Raw genomic sequence first — 15,084 nt, 5'->3', positions numbered from 1 at the left:
GGTTCTACATGTTTATGCTTCTTCCACTGCAAACTGGCATTGCTGGAAGCCCTGCAGCTGAGTCTGCTAATGCACTCTCTGTAGGAGGTTTATAACCTTCAACTACACCAAAACCTTGGTCATCCAAAAACCCCAACGACTCTGTATATTAAAGCAACCTTACTTAATCTAAGTGTTTATTAACCTGGCTGATTTAAACTGATAAGCACATTTTTGTTTTGTTCTAATAGTTGTTAGTTGCTGCTGAGTCGATTCTGACTCATAGAGACCCCATGTGTTTTCAGAGTAGACCCGCTCCACAGAATTTTCAAGGCTGTGACCTTTTGGAAGCAGATTGCCAGGCCCGTCTTGTGAGGCACCTCTGGGTGAGTTTGAACCACCAGCCTTTTGGCTAGTAGTCAAATGCTTAATTGTTTATGCCACCCAAGGACATCTTGATAAACATATTTTAATTGCTATTAAGAGCTTTATTTTAATAACCCAAAGTCAATGATGAGGCTTTAAGGCATTATTCTAAGCCTAGGTGAATAGAGAATTATTTCTTTATATTAAAATTAAAATTATACCTGTGATATTTGTCGTTAACTATCATGAAGATGCTCAAATATTTGATGATGACGTTGTTTCCAAAATATTTTAAAAATGAACTGACAATATGATCCTTTCCTAGTTACATTTGCCCAAGAAATATTTGGCAAGAATGGGCTCCGATAAGGAGTTTGACATTTTCGTAGTACTTCTAAGAATAAAAAAATTTGCGAGTAATTCGATTGATCTGCTTTACACACCTTCACCATGAGGAGTTTTGCATATCCATGCCTCAAAGTCCAAGCATGGTAGGGCTGCAGAGAAATCTTAGCCTTGGTGAAATTCACCGGCTGGCCTTCTCCTCTGCCTCCCTCTGCTGTTCATGTTCTGTTACTGCTGTGACGTGTAAATGCGTACATGTGTTTTGGCTGTAGATTTAAACACAAACAAAAAAGTGGTAGAAAAAGATCCCATGTAAGAGAAGTGTCTATTATAGAAACTTGAGTCTTGTTTTCAGAGACCCTTAAATGGTGTTTAATATGATTAATTTCCTAGGTTCCACTCTCCCAGCACTCTTAACTATAACTACTCATTTTCAGCAAAATTACATCATTGCGTATACTTTAGAGAGGATTATAAAGATCAGATTTTTTTCCCCTTAGTTAATATTGGTTTTATTTTAATTTGTGATAAGACATGAATGCACACCTAGTAAGTGCCTCTCTTGGTAGGTGTGACTTTTAAAAAGCATCTAGATAATGTTAAAGGAATATAATTTCTTTGAGTTATTTCAATAATTCATTAGGACAAGGGAATTTTAGAATATTCTTGAAGCATGGTTCACATCTATTTGACTAGAAGGTGTTTTCTTAAATTTAATTATTTCTCAAGTCTTTGAAAACCACTTCAGTATTATAACATTTAATAAGTTACACTTATAATGTGTATTACAATAATGATTTTGTCATAGAAATCAACAAACTTTAATTTCTGAATGCTAATATTTTTCTGAATGTAGTAAACATCTATTTCCATAGTCACAAATCCACTGAGCGTTAAATATCCACAACAGGCATAAGCAAAGACTATAAGGGCCACCAGCATACTAAAGCGTGGAGCAGGGTAACTACAGGGAGAGAAGACAGTAAGAGAGAAAAGGGACAGGTGGCAATGAAAGAAAGTGAAGAAGAAAAAGAAAGGAAAAATTGATGTACGTGGTGAAGAGGAGTCGAGTACCCAAACATTTTTGCCTAGAAGATCATAGAAGGATAAACATTTGGGTTCGTTACACTCACATTACTCCTTTAATTCAGTTTGACTTTTTATAGATTTTACTAGTTTTATAGAAGAGTTCAAAATTAGTTGTATAAATTTAATTTGACATCTTCAGGCTTGGAAATTATAAAACATGATTTTAAAATTATTTTAAACAAGGATTTTTTCGTTTGTTATCAAACCAATAAAAAAACAAACTCATTGAGATCGAGTCATGGCGACCCTGTGTGTTACAGAGTAGAATTGTGCCATAGGGTTTTTTGCCTGTAATCTTCACTGAAGCAGATCTCCAGGCCCGTCTTCCATGGTGCTGCTGGAGAGGTTTGAACCTACAGCTTTTTGGTGAGTGGTCAAGCACCACCCACAGATCTATCTAAAAATACTTACCCCTTTTTAGAAGAGATAAAAAGGGTTTGTTGTTATTAGGTGGAGCTGAATGGGCTGCAACTCATCGCGACCTTATGAAACCTTATGTATGACAGCAAGACATTACCTGGTCCTGTGCTATGTTCATGACAGCTGATATGTTTGAGTCCATTGTTGTAGCTTTTGTGCCAATCCATCTTATAGAGGGTGTCCCTCATTTTCCCTAACCCTCTATTTATTTATTTTTATTGTGATTTAGGTGAAAGTTTACAGAGCAAATTAGTTTCTCATTCAAAAATTTACAGACAAGTTGTTTCATGGCACTGGCTACAATCCCACATTGTGTCAGTACTCTCCCCCTTTCCTTTTCTACCCCAGGTTCATCATGTCCATTGGTCTAGTTTTCCTGTTCCCTCCCGCCTTCTTGTCTTTGTTCCTGGGCAGGTGTTGCCCATTTGATCTTTTATATTTGATTGAGCTAAGGCACGTTCCTCACATGTGTTATTGTTTGTCTTACAGGCTTGCCTAATCTTTGGCTGAAAGGTGAACTTTGGAAGTGGGTTAGAACCCTGAGTTAGAAGGGTGTCTGGGGGCCATAGTCTCCAGAGTTCCTCCAGTCTCTGTTAGACCAGTAAATGAATTTGGTCATTTGTTCTACGGTTTTCTCCCACTCTATCTGGAACCCTCTGTTGTAATCCCAATCCAAAGGGTTGGCAGTGGTAGCCAGGCACCATCTAGTTCTTCTGGTCTTGGGGTTGTATAGGCTGTGGTTCACGTGGTCTATTAGTCCTTTGGACTAATTGCCTCCTTGGGTCTTAAATATTTTTCCTTCTCCTTTGCTCCGGAACTAGAAGAGATCGATTGTTGCAAGCTTTAAAGACTCCAGATGCTACTCGCTAAAGTAGGATGTAGAATATTGTCTTTAAGAACTATGTTGTGCCAAATGACCCAGATGTCCCCTGAGTCTACGATCCTTTGCCTTTGAGCCTGGGAACTTCATCCCATGAGGTGTTTAGATATGTCTAGGAGGTTTCACATACTGTGCCACTGTGTGTTCTACTGTCTGTGTTAACATATGAGGAACACCTACAGTCATGTATTTAGAAATTCCTACCTCTGAACTGTATCTGCTAATGGGTGTGTTCCCTTACCCCTCCTCTGACCTCTTGGCATATCTATCTGTCTATTTCTCTGTGTATCAATTCATAGATTATTGCTCGTTGATTCTGTTGTTGCAGGATTGGCTATGATATAGTAGTTACTATAGTTGTCCTTTATTCCTGCACTCTTCTCAGTGTCCTCTCTTGCCTTGGTCATATTGTCCTGACTTCTCCCATATTTTGTATTGCCTTTCCCTTCACCAATATTAACTCGTGCCTACTATCTCTTTGGCAATTTTCCTTCCCACCCTGTCCCATCCCTTGTAAGCATCAGAGTCTTTTTTTTTTTTCTTTTTTCTGTGTGTAAACCTTTTGTTGTCACGTTATGAAAGCAGTCTCCTACAATATTTGTCTTTTTGTGATTGACTTATTTCACTCAGTATAATGCCCTCCAGATTCATCCATGTTGTGAGATGTTTTGTGGCATCATTATTCTTTATCGTTTTGTAGTTTTCCATTATGTACCACAGTTTGTTAATCTGTTCATCTGTTGTTGGCCACTTAGATTGCATCCACCTTTTTGCTATTGTGAGTAATGTTGCAATGACCGTGGGGTACATGTCTGTTTGTGTGATGGCTCTTATTTCATTAGGTTATATATCTAGGAGTGGGATTGCTGGATCATATGGTGTTTCTATTTCTAGCTTTTTTTTTTTAAATAATTTTTATTGTGCTTAAAGTAAAAGTTTACAAATCAAGTCAGTTTGTCACATATAAGCTTATATATACCTTACACCATACTCCCACTTACTCTCCCCCTAATGAGTCAGCTCGCTCCCTCCTTCCAGTCTCTCCTTTTGTGACTGTTTTGCCAGTTTCTAACCCTCTCTACCCTCCCATCTCCCCTCCAGACAGGAGATGCCAACACAGTTTCAAGTGTCCACCTGATACAAGTAGCTCACTCTTCATCAGCATCTCTCTCCAACCCATTGTCCAGTCCCTTCCATGTCTGATGAGTTGTCTTCGGGAATGGTTCCTGTCCTGGGCCAACAGAAGGTTTGGGGACCATGACTGCAGGGATTCTTCTAGTCTCAGTCAGACCATTAAGTCTCATCTTTTTATGAGAATTTGGGGTCTGCATCCCACTGTTCTCCTGCTCCCTCAGGGGTTCTGTGTTGTGCTCCCTGTCAGGGCAGTCATCGGTTGTGGCTGGGCACCGTCTAGTTCTTCTGGTCTCAGGATGATGTAAGTCTCTGGTTCATGTGGCCCTTTCTGTCTCTTGGGCTCATAGTTATTGTGTGACCTTAGTGTTCTTCATTCTCCTTTGATCCAGGTGGGTTGAGACCAATTGATGCATCTTAGATGGCCACTTGTTAGCATTTAAGACCCCAGACGCCACATTTCAAAGTGGGATGCAGAATGTTTTCATAATAGAATTTTTTTGCCAATTGACTTAGAAGTCCCCTTAAGCCATAAAAAAATCTATTTCTAGCTTTTTGAGGAAGCACAGCACCACTTTCCACAGTAGTTGTACCACTTTATAGTCCTACCAGCAGTGTATAAGAGTTCCAATCTCCTCACATCCTTGCCAACATTTGCTATTTTATGTTTTTTTGATTAGTGCCCCAGTAATGTTGGTGTAAGATGGTATCTCATGTAAATGATTTGCATTTCTCTAATTGCTGGTGATTGTGAGCATTTCTCCATATGTTTGTTAGCAGCCTGAATGTCTTCTTTGGTGAAGTGTCTGTTCATTTCCTTTTGCCCATTTTTTAATTGAATTATTTGTCTTTTTGTTGTTGTTGTTGTTGAGGTATTGAAGTTTTCTGTAAGTTTTATCTTGTCAGATATATTGTAGCCAAAATTTTTTCCCAGTCTGTAGGTTCTCTTTTTACTCTTTGGAGAAGCTTTTTGTTGAACGTGTTTAATTTTTTGGTCCCATTTATCTAGTTCATTTTCTTCTGTGTGTGCATTTTTAGTTATGTTTGGTAATTTCTTGATGCCAAATATTAGGGCCCCTAGCATTGTTGTAATTTTTGTTCTATGATATTTATAGTTTTAGGTTTTATATTTAGGTCTTTGATCCATTTTGAGTTAATTTTTGTATATTGTATGATGTATGGATCCTGTTCGTTTTTCTACAGATACATATCCAATTTTGCCAGCACCATTTGTTGAAGAGACTGTCTCTTCCCCACCCAGTAACCTTTGGTCCTTTGTCAAAGATCAGGTGTCCATAGGTGGATGGATTTATATCTGGATTCTCAATTCTGTTCCATTGGTCTGTGTGTTGTCGTTGTACCAGTATCAGGTTGTTTTGATGACCGTGGCTGTATAGTAGTTTCTGAGATCAGGTAGTGTGAGGCCTCCTACTTTGTTCTTCTTTTTTTAATAAGGCTTTACTTATTTGGGACCTCTTTCCCTTCCATATAAAGTTGATGTTGTTAGGTGCTGTTGAATCGATTAACTCATAGTGACCCTATGCACAACAGAATGAAACATTGCCTGGTCCTGTGCCATGCTCACAATCATTGTTATGCTTGAGCCCATTTAGTTTTTCCATTTCGGTGAAGAATGCTGTTGGAATTTGGATCGAGATTGCATTATGTCTCTATATCACTTTAGATAGTATTGATAGTTTCACAATGTTAAGTCTTCCTATCCAAGAGTATGGTATGTTTTTCCATTTATGTAGGTCTCTTTTGGCTTCTTGCAGTAGTGTTTTGTAGTTTTCTTTATATAAGTCTTTTATGTCCCTGGTTAGATTTATTCCTAAGTATTTTTCTTTCTAGTGGTGAAAAAAAAAGTTTTTTTTTTTTTTCTAGAGGCTATTATAAATGATGTTGTCATCCTGATTTCCTTTTTGAAGTTCTCTTTGTTGATGTAGAGGAATCCAACTGATTTTTGTACATTAACCTTTTATCCTGCCACTTTTCTGAATGCTTCCATTAGTTCCAGTAGCTCTCTTGTGGAGTCCTTAGGATTTTCTGTGTATAGAATCATATCATCTGCAAATGGGGATCGTTTTACTTCTTCCTTACCAATGTGGATGCCCTCTATTTCCTTTTCTTGCCTTAATGCCCTTACTTGGACTTCCAATACAATGTTGAATAAGAGTGGTGCCTGATTCCTGTTCTCAGGGAGAGTACTTTCAGATTCTCTTATTGAAGATAATATTGGCTGTTGATTTTGCGTAAATTCCCTTTATTATGTTGAGGAGTTTCCTTTCTATTCCTATTTTGCTGAGAGTTTTTTTTTTTTAATCAGAAGTGAGTGTTGGACTTTATCAAATGCCTTTTCTGCATCAATTGATATGATCATGTGATTTTTTTCATCTGTTTCATTTATGTGATCATGTTGATTCATCTTCTAGTCTGAACCAGCCTTGCATGCCTGGTATGAATCCCACTTGGTTGTGATTTTTTTTTAATGCTGTTGAATTTTATTAGCTAGGATTTTGTTGAGAATTTTTGAGTCTGTATTCATGAGGGATATTGGCCTGTAGTTTTCTTTTTTAGTGATGTCCTTGTCTGGCTTTGGTATAAGGATTATATTGACTTTATAGAATGAGTTTGGGAATATTCTTCCTTTTCTATGTTCTGGAATAGTTTGAGTAGAATTGATGTCAACTCTTCTCTGAATATTTGGGAGAATTCTCTAGTGAAGCCATCTGGACCAGGACTTTTTTTTGTTGGGAGTATTTTTTTTTTTTTATGACCCCTTCAACTTCTTCTTTTATTATAGATCTGTTCAAATTTTCTACCTCACTTTGTGTTAGTTTAGGTAGGTGGTATATTTCCAGAAATTTGTCCATTTCCTCTAGGTTTTCAAATTAGTTGTAGTACAATTTTTTATACTATTTTGTTATGATCCTTTTTATTTCAGTTTATTCTATTGTAATGTCACCCATCTCATTTCTTATTCTGGTTATTTGCATCTTCTCCTGTTTTTCATTTGTCAGTTTGGCCAGTGGTTTGTCAATTTTATTAATCCTTTAAAAAAACCCAGCTTCTAGTCTTATTCTTTCTATTGTTTTCCTGCTCTCTGTGTCATTTATTTCTGCTCTAATTTTTATTATTTCATTTCTTCTGGTGACTGTGGACTTCTTTTGCCGTTCTCTTTCTAATTATTTGAGTTGTAGGGTTAATGTTTTCATTTTTGTCCTTTCTCCTTTCTTTATGTGTTTATTGCTGAATTGACCTCTGAGCACTGCTTTTGCTGTGTCCCAAAGGTTTTTGTATGTTGTGTTTTTGTTCTCCTTTGATTGTAGGAATTTTTAAATTTCATCTTTGTTTCTTTCATTACCCTGTAGTTTTTGAGTAGGGCTGACCCTCTACTTTACCGAACATGATGTACTTTTTTAGTGATTGGTCTTTTCTGATGATATGTCCAAAGTAAGCAAGCTGATGTCTCATCATCCTTAAGTTTAAGAAGCATTCTGGTTGTATTTCTTCAAACTCTAGCCAAGTTACTTAACTCCATTGTGTGGGGTGGTATACCAACACCACAGCTTGAATTCATTAGTTCTTCTTCTGTCTTCTTTTCATTGTCCAGCTTTCTCATTCACATCATGAGGTGATTGAAAAGACCATGGCTTGGGTCAGATGCACCTTAGTCATCAAAGTGACATCTTTGCATTTTATAACTTTGAAGAGGTCCTTTGCAGCAGATGTGCCCAGTGCAATATTTTGTTTGATTTCTTGATTGCTGCTTCCGTGGATATTGATTTTTGATTCAAGTAGAATGAAATTGACAACTTCAATTTCTTCTTCACATCACTTTTTAAAAGAAATAAAATAAGAAGGGTAAATAAAGAAAATTAAGAGTCCTCTGGCTTCCTCTTTCCATCTCTACCAGTATCACTCATCCAGAGGCATCAAACATATATTTATTTATTGGTATGTGGCACTGACAATATAGCAGCCACTATTATAATAGATTTATACACTCATTTAATCCTCATACAAACACCATAATGTATGTACCATTGTTATTCTCATTTTACAGATGAGAAAACAGAGACACAGTGAGGTTAAATAACTTGGCTAGTGTCATGCAGCTAATAAAACTCTACAATATCTCCAAAATGTGTTTACATATCTATTTATAGATTTATATATTTTAAATATTCTTTATTAACTTTTTGCTATGATAGATGAAGATTTAACTCATTTTTACAAAGCTTTCTAACATTTCCCTGCCTCCAAATATATGTCTATTAAGAATTTTATCTTTAGTTCCCGAGATTTTAAGTTTTATACTACGTTGTTGTGATGGTTAATGTTATGTGTCCACTTGGCTAGGCTATGATTCTCAGTGGTTTGGCAGACACTATGTAATCACTTTCCATTTTGTGATCTGATGTGCACAGCCAGTCATTTGAAAGGGAACTTGCCTTAGGGGTGCAGTCTGCCTCTAGTATATAAATGAATACTTTGGCAATGCTTGCTCTTTTTCTTGACCCTACACTTTTCTTGTCACCTGACCTCTGGTTCTAGGGATGTAAGCCTGCAGAAATCTCTGGCCACCTGACCTACAGTTTTTGAATTTGCCAACCTCGGCAATCCCATGAGCCAGCAGGGGCCTCTGGCCTGTCTCCTGACCTGCAGATTTTGGATTCATCAGCCCCTGCAACCACGTGAGTCAGTAGAGGTCTTCAGCCTTCTACCTAACCCATGACTTGGGACTTGCCAACCCCCACAGTTGTGTGAGAGATATCCTCACAATTGCATGAGCCATCTCTTTGAAGTAAATTTCTCTCTATATAGATCTATATTCACTTCACTGGTTTTACTTCTTTAGAGAATCCAGACTAAGGTATTTGGTTTCTTGTTTCCCCAACTATAGAAAGTGTCTTTTGACTGGGCAATGCACCTTCTAGTCCCCTCAGTTTTCCTTCCTTACCATTCCACTGTATTCTTACTTTTATCGAGGTCCACGCCACTTACACTTTATAACCATAATATGTTCATACTTCGTTGCTGCTAAAATATGAAACCCAATAGACAATGTTAATGTTACTATGGTCATGTAAATATTGTTGATTGGAGAGTCAATTAGTGGATTCTATTTATATTTTCTTTGTTTTAGACCTGTTTATTTCTTGTTCAGTTTCTAATTGGTTTATCTTTTTCTTTGCATTATTCGCCTTTATTATATTTTAAGTTTTGTTCAGACTTCTTATCGTATAGTTTATGATATTATGGACGTTTTTCCCACCGAGTTCTCCTGCTTGGAGCTCTCCATCCTTCTGGAGCAAGTCCAAAATGACTGCCTGTTCTGATGCTCTGCTGTCATCCTGGGACTCACCTTCACTGCTCTTCTGATTAGACTTGCTGTTTCTGGGCATGTTCCTCTTTCTTGGATTATTCCTTTCTTTGTTGGTGTATATCCTAAAAGCTTTTCATCAGAAACCACCCTAATAGGTAAAACTTCTGATTACTTACATGTCCGAAAACCCTTCTTCCTTCCTTCCCCCACTTCCTTTCTCATCTCTTTCCCTCTCCTACTCCCTCCCTCTCTTTCTTTCTTTTTTTTTTTTTTTTTGATTGGTGGTTGTAAGGGTCTGTCTGTCTGCATTGCACGTGCAGACAGGCTTTGCCTCAAACTTTCATAAGGCTCCTAGGAATGAGGTATGTACACCTGCTGGCAATCAGCCATTCCGTGGATCTTACGTTCATCTGTAACTGAGCCAGACACATGAGACACTTATGTAGGAGTGGCAAAGTGAAAGCCAGTTATTATTTATAGAACGCAAACAGTAAACAATAACAGACTTTCAAAGGAGAAATGCATACCCTTTCCCAAATCACCCATGTCCATTCTTATGTCCCTGGGCAGGCTCTTGGTGGTTAGGTCACATGCTAAGTTCATATCACCACTGCCTCTGGCTACCACCAAGCTACCTAAGGCTTTTGCTCTGCTCCTGGGCCTCTCTGGGCCTTGCCTCACCAGAGGGAAGACCCCTGTACAGGAGCTCCCGCCACACTACCCAGGCCCGAGTGGTTCTCTCTCTTGCCACCAGGTTACCTAGGCCTGCTCTGCCTGAGGGCCCACATGGCTCCAGCCACCCTGTTGGGGTGGGGGGGGGGTGGCGGGTTGAGTGGTAGGGAGGTTGGGGGTGGGGAGGCGTGTAATCCCTGCAGTAGGCACACTCAGGCCTCTGCCCTGCATGGGCAAGTGTTATAGCTGCTTTAGCTCTGGACAAACTTCCTGCTCAGAGGCACCCTGCTCTAACAGTGGTCCCCTGCATGTGTGTGTCTGTGTGCGTTTCAATGCAATTTTATCATGTCTTCCTTCCTTCCTTCCCTCCCCACTCTTTCAGCTCTCTTTCTTTCTTGCCCCCATTTTCCCTTGTCTTCTCCCTCTCCCCTCCTCTAGTCTCTCTCTTTAGCCCAGAGTTGGCATGAAGGTAAATGCTACCTGGCTGGACCTTTTAAGAAAGGGATTGGGGTGTGGGAGGTGGGTGTGAGGGGAGGTAGGATGTTTTTTCTGAAAACCTTCAATTAATCTCCCCATTTTTAGCCCATGCCTTACTTCTACTCACAACTGAAGTTGGCATTTCAAAGTCCTCAGTCCTCTGGATTCTCCTGGGCAGATTATCTTTCTACTACAGCCCTTTCGGTATGTATACTTTATATCATCTCCCTTTGCCTTTCTTTATCAATCACTAGGTTATCATGCGCTTTCGGTTTTCCTGAAATTTGTCGAGACCATCTTTTGAGTGTCACCCTTTCCACTCTCTCTCTCATTGTTGGTTTATATCGTTTTTGTGTATATATCCACTATTGGTTTCAGTGGGTCTTGGGATAGAGAAGAGGTGAACATATGCACTCTGTCATTCATTTTGAGTGTTTTTTCTTGGAGTGAGGAAATGACCATTCTCATTTATTTATTTGTTCATTCAACAAATATTTATTAAGTGTTTACTAATTCTATGCCATGCAATGAGAATATACTGATGAGCAAAACCATAAAGAGTTTCTTTTCTCATGGGGATCAACAAAAGGGACAGATAAGAGAGGACTTGGTTTGATCTCAGGGGCCAGGTTCCCTGATAAAGTAGATATGAATTGAGATCTGAAGGATAACTGAGTAGGAAATAATTATATAGAAATGGGGTGGAGGACGTATGTTCCAAGAAAAAGCATCAACATTTACAGAGCCCCAGGACTGGAAAAGAGAGTGGTGCTTAGCAGAACTGAAAGAATTCCAGAGACTAGAGCATGGAGAACCAAGGGAAGAGAAGAGTGATGTAACCTGAGACTTTGAAGCAAACTCTGGCCAGGTGACCAAGGGGCCTTCTTTGCCGAATTCAGGACTAGAGTCTTGATCTGTGAAAACAATAGGATGCTACTGAAGGATTATAGACAGCCTGGAAGAGGGGACAGGGCAATGTGAAGAGAACAGCCTGGCTGCTGTTTGGAGAACTGAGTTGGGCATCGTTATGAAGGAAGATGAGTTTGGAAGTTTTGACAATAGCCTAGGTCAGAAGCTTTGCTAGCTTGCATAAGGGTTGCAGAAGTGGAGAGGGACGGGATGGAATGGATTTGAGAGTTACTTAGAAGTTAAATCAGTGGTTTGGACAATGGAGCAGATATGGAAGGAGAGGGAAAGGGAGTTTTCAAGGATGATTTCCAAGTTTGATGGTGCCATAGACGGAAAAAAGGAAAGCTGAAAGAGAAGCAAGTTTTTTGGGGAAAGAGCATAGTGGCTTCGGACATGTTAAGTTGGAATGCCTTTGAGACATACAAGTCTACTGAACTGTTTTTTCAATATGTAGAAGAGAGATCTATATTATAGAGTGATTTGAAGTCTTTGGCATGTAACCGTGGTAATATTTATACATACATACCATAAAATTTGCCACTTTAACCATTTTTAAGTGTACAATTCAATGACATTAATTATAGGCACAATGAGAGACTTTATTTTTGAATAAGATGAATTAGGGAGAGAGAGCAAATTGTAAGAAGAGATGGAGGAATGGAGTTTTAGTCCCAGATAACTGCTTTCATTTTAGTATAATAAGGTGACTAAAAGGAGCTATTCTCATCTGTTAAAAATTGTATTTGTAAGTAATGGTAATGGTTATTGTTATAAAATAAGTTGAATATCTGCAAGGTAGTATAACTATTTAGCTCGTTTCATTATATAGATGCTATGAGACCCAGAAGGTACTTAGTAAAAGTGTTTGATGAAGTACAGTTCTTCTCTCTTTTTGGTGATGGAGCTTTTAGGTTTGGAGGTTTTTATAATTTACATTTTAGTAGTACAGTAATGTACTGTCAATAATACAGGTTTTTTTTTAATATGGAAAACAAAGGAAAGGTTTATCCTTATTAAATTATTTTTTGATAATAAGTGTTACATTTAATTTTAAATAAATAGACCTTTAAAATAAATACTTAAATTATGTTAAAGAAAAAGTTTTAAGTAATTGCAACTGTAAGTACTGATACTTGGAACTGACTTAACGGCACCTAACAACAACAACGCTTGATTCCAGTCGATATCTGATTTCTATTGAAATCTTAACTGGACTGTTACTAGGTGCCTTTGAGTCGGTTCTGACTCATAGTGACCCTGTGGACAACAGGACAAAACACTGCTTGATCCTATGCCATCCTCACAGTCATTGCTGTGTTTGAGCCCATTGTTGAAGCCACTGTGTCAATCCATCTCCTTGAGGGTCTTCTTTTTCGTTGGCCCTTTGCTTTACAAAACATGGTGTCTTTCTCCAGGGACTGGTCCCTCCTCATAAAATATCCAAAGTACGTGAGACAAAGTCTCACCATCCTTGCTTCTAAGGAGCATTCTGGCTGTACTTCTTCCAAGACAGATTTATTTGTTCTTCTGGCAGTCCATGATATATTAAGTGTTCTTTGCCAACACCATAATTCAGATGCATCAAATCTTCTTTGGTCTTCTTTATTTATTGTCCAGCTTTTACATGGTATTTTGAAAATACCATGGCTTGGGTCAGACACAGCTTAGTCCTCAAGGTGACATATTTACTATTTAACACTTTAAAGAGAGTTTTTTTTTTTCCTTTGCAGCAGATTTGCCCAATACAATATGTCATTTGATTTCTTGACTGCTGCTCCCATGAGCATTGATTGTGGATCTAAGTAAAATGAAACACTTGAAAACTTCAGTATTTTCTCCATTTATCCCGATGTTGCGTATTGGTCCAGTTGTGAGGATTTTTGTTTTCTTTATTCTGAGGTATAATCCATACTGAAGGCTGTAGTCCTTGTTCTTCATCAGTAAGTACTTCAAGTTCTCTTCATTTTCAGCAAGGAAGGTTGTGTCATTTGCGTATCACAGGTTGTTAATGAGTCTTCCTCCAATCCTGATGCCATTCTCTTCTTTATGTAGTCTAGCTTCTCAAATTATTTGCTCAGCACACATACTGAATACATATGGTGAGAGGATACAACCCTGACACACACTTTTCCTGATTTTAAACCATGCAGTATCCCCTTGTTCTGTTAGAACAACTGCCTCTTGTCTATGTACAGCTTCCGCATGAGCACAATTAAGTGTTCTGGAACCCCCATCCTTTGCGATGTTATCAATAATTTGTTATGATTCACAGAGTTGAGTGCATTTGCCTAGTCAGTAAAACACAGGTAAACATCTTGCTGGTATTCTCTACTTTACGCCAAAATCCATCTGACATCAGCAATGATGTCCCTTGTTCCATGCCCTCTTCTGAATTTGGCTTGAATTTCTGGCAGTTCTCTATTGATGTACTGCTGCAACAGTTTTTTGATTATTTTCAGCATAATTTTACTTGCATGTAATATTAATGATATTGTTTGATAATATCTCCATTCCATTGGATTACCTTTCTTTGGAATGGGCATGTACGTGGATCTTTTCCAATCGGTTGGTCAGATAGGTATCTTTCAAATTTCTTGGCATAGACAAGCGAGTGCTTCCCAGTGTTACATTCATTTGTTGAAACATCTCAGTTAGCATTCTGTCAGTTCCTGGAGCCTTGTTTTTTGCCACTGCCTTCAGTGCAGCTTGGACATCTTCCTTCAGTACCAACGGTTCTTGATCATCTGCTACCTCCTGAAATGGTTGAACATCGATCGGTTCTTTTTGGTACAGTGACTGTATATTCCTTCCATCTTTTTTTAATGCTTCCTTTGTTGTTCAATGTTTTGCCCGTAGAATCCTTCAGTATTGCCACTCAAGGCTTGAATTTTTTCTTTAATTCTTTCGGTTTGAGAAATGTTGAACGTGTTCTTCTGTTTCAGTTTTCTAACTCCAGGTCTTTGCACATTTCATTATAATACTTTTCTTTGTCTTCTTAAGCTTCCCTTTGAAATTTTATGTTCTGCTCTTTTACTTAATTATTTCTTCCAGTTATTTTAGGTACTGTACATTTAAGCGCAAGTTTCAGAGCCTCTTCTGACATCCATTTTGATCTTTTCTTTCTTTACTGTCCTTTTAATGACCTTTGCTTTCTTCATGTTTGATGTCCTTGATGTCATTCTACAACTCATCTGGTCTTAGGTCATTAGTGTTCAATGTGTCAGATCTATTCTTGAGATGGTTTCTAAATTCAGATGAGATATACTCAAGGTAGTACTTTGGCTGTCATGGACTTGTTTTAATTTTCTTCAGTTTCAACTTGAACTCGCATATGAGTAATTGACGGTATGTATGTTCCTTAGTGGGCCCCTGGCCTTGTTCTGACTGGTGATATTGAGCTGCTCCATTGTCTCTTTCCACAGATGTAGTCAATCTGATTGCTTCACTTCCATCCAGTGAAGTTCACATGTATAGTCACTGTTTATGT

At 38.3% G+C, this 15,084-nt stretch overlaps 1 long non-coding RNA gene across 1 annotated transcript; it reads left to right on the top strand.

Moving 5' to 3' along the window:
• The first annotated feature begins 200 nt into the window (after positions 1–200).
• LOC135232289 (uncharacterized) lies at positions 201–11,247 on the top strand. Its single transcript, XR_010322833.1, has 3 exons — positions 201–365; positions 8,768–8,907; positions 10,794–11,247. It is a non-coding gene; the product is annotated as an uncharacterized LOC135232289 (long non-coding RNA).
• The last annotated feature ends 3,837 nt before the right edge of the window (positions 11,248–15,084 follow it).

This window comes from Loxodonta africana, chromosome 1 (genome assembly GCF_030014295.1).
Source record: "Loxodonta africana isolate mLoxAfr1 chromosome 1, mLoxAfr1.hap2, whole genome shotgun sequence".
NCBI classification, from domain to species: Eukaryota; Metazoa; Chordata; class Mammalia; order Proboscidea; family Elephantidae; genus Loxodonta; species Loxodonta africana.
Note: the sequence above shows the minus strand (reverse complement) of the source record. Positions and strands in the feature narration are given on the sequence as shown.